The sequence below is a fragment of the Microtus oregoni genome, unplaced genomic scaffold, assembly GCF_018167655.1.
Source record: "Microtus oregoni isolate MIOR12 unplaced genomic scaffold, Mior012 000015F_ref0000493, whole genome shotgun sequence".
Taxonomy (NCBI): domain Eukaryota; kingdom Metazoa; phylum Chordata; class Mammalia; order Rodentia; family Cricetidae; genus Microtus; species Microtus oregoni.
Genome location: NW_024543074.1, coordinates 42,373,979 through 42,376,449, shown reverse-complemented (window position 1 = coordinate 42,376,449; position 2,471 = coordinate 42,373,979).

Here is a 2,471-nt window from a genome sequence, read left to right as displayed (position 1 = left end):
GGTGAGTAAAAATTGTGGATGCTTGTGTAACCAAAGGGACAATCTGCCAATGATGACAGAGACTGGGAAAAGGCAAGAAAGGACCCTTTCCGAGAGCCTTTGGAGGAGGAAGCACATCCCTGCTCATACCTGGGTCTGGGCTTCTAGTTTCTAGAACTTCAAGAGAACTAATATGTTCTTTTTTTTTTAATTTATTTATTTATTAAAGATTTCTGTCTCTTCCCCGCCACCGCCTCCCATTTCCCTCCCCCTCCCCCAATCAAGTCCCTCGCCCTTGTCAAGAACTAATGTGTCATGTTGAACCAGAATGTTTGTGGTCATTTAGTATGGTTACCCTAGGACACAGGAGTATGCCAGCTGCCACCTGCTCCTGCACTGAATCTGTTTTCTCTTCTTTTCTTTGGGAAGCAAGTGCCTCTCTAGTGAGATGGTGCTGGTTAGTTTGATTTGTTTGTTTGTTTGTTTTGTCATCTTCGCACAAATTAGGTTCGTCGAAGAAGAGAGAATCTCAGTTGAGGAAAGGCCTCCATCAGATTGGCCTGTGGGCAAGTCTGTAGGAGCATTTTCTTGATTAATGATTACTGCCGGAGGGCCAAGCTTGCTGTGGGAGGGCCAAGCTTGCTGTGGGAGGTGCCGCCCGCAGGCAGGTGGTCCTGGAAGATGTAATGAAGACCAAGAAACACAATCCTGAAAGTAAACCAGCAAGAAACACCTCCATGGCTGCTGCTTCAGTTCCTGCCCTGATTTCCCTCAAGGTGGACTGTGATGTAGACATGTAAAACAAACCTTCCTCCTTGACTCACTTTGGACAAGGTGTTTGTCACGGCAATAGAAAGAAAATGAGGCCATGCATTTAGCAGAAGACTTCTATAGCTTTAATTTGAATGTGCCTTTTTGTTGTTTGTTATTTTCCGCCTGATTTTTAGAGTCCTGTCTGGCTTGGAACTAGGTACTTAATCTTGTCTTGAGTTTTCTGTGTTCCACCTGCCGTTGCTTCCCAAGTGCTGGGATCCCAGCTATGAGCCAAGTCTAGATTTGCACACGTCTTACAGTTAACGAAGCTGCATGATTTTCCTTGCTTTTGTTGTGGTTGCTGTTGTAGCTATGCTTCCCTTGGCGATAGATCTGTTCAGGTTCTTTTGTTCCCTACTGTAAATTTTGAGTGTGTTTTTATTGGAATTTGAATACTATCTCTATATTCCGAATGCTCCCTCTCTCAGACCTGACTTCTACAAATATTTCCTGTGGTCTGCAGTTTCTCTTTACAGTCTCCCAACAGCCTTGTAGGGAAATGTTAAATATTAATAGTGTGATTTATAAACCTTTCTCCTATGAGTCACTCAGTTTGTGTTGCATGTCAGACTCCTTTGCTTTGTTCAAGACACGTTGACTTCCAGAAGACTTTTAAATTTGCTGGTAGTTTGTGGGTTGCCTTCTGAAGGAATCAGAAGATACATCCTGCCTTCCCTCTTGTCTAGCACTTCTAGTGTGCTTTTTACAGAATCATGGTTTGGGTGTCTTCCCCATAAAAAAGGAACAACTTCCTCTGCTATTGATCATGCATATCTGTTGTCAGTTAACTCTTCGACTTATGTACATTTAAATAATATTTGCACCTTATCTTAATTTCCAAGCACATTTTCATTGACTGCAGAGCTGTGAATGAGCAGTGCGGTTGTCTTTGGCACTTGGTGTCTCTCCCTCTGCTGCTGCATCTGTTTTCTCTGGCAGGGAAGCAGCCACGATCAGTTGGTGTCCCCTGTTTGCCTTATACATACTCTCCCTGGCTGCTTTTAAGATTTTCCTCTTGATCTGAGCAGTCTGACTCTGATGCACGCTTCACTTTGTGTTTCTGCTGCGTGCGTTCTGCTGTGGTTTTGTTATATCTCTGAAAGGACCTATGCACCACCTTTGGAGCTTTCCCAGTCATTTCTTTCTGTTATGTTCTCCCCTCTGTTTTCCTCTCATCTGCTTACAGAATGACAAATGCAAAGGTGCTATGCCTCTTGATTCCCCTGAGTAAGAAAAGTGCTGGAGTGCTTGTTGCCCCTGGGACATGGAGGTGCTGGGGTGCTTGGTCCCCCTAGGGCTGGAGGTATTGGGGTCCTTGATCCCCCTGGGGCTGGAGGTGCTGGGGTGCTTGGTCCCCCTGGAACTGGAGATGCTGGGTGCTTGATCCCCCTGGGCTGGAGGTGTTGGGGTGCTTGGTCCCCCAGGAACTGAAGGTGCTGAGGTGCTTGGTTCCCATGGATCACTGAGGATTCTTCATGTTTTCCTCAGCATGCTTTTCTCCTTCTTCAGGCACAACCATTATCATCATGGTGGGAATATGGCAGTACGCAGGCAGACATGGTGCTGGAGAATGAGCTCAGAGTTCTACAACCAGCTCAGCAGGCATCAGGAAGTGAGCTGTTATACTAGACCTGGCTCGAACATTCTGAGACCTCAAAGCCCACCCTTAGTGACACACC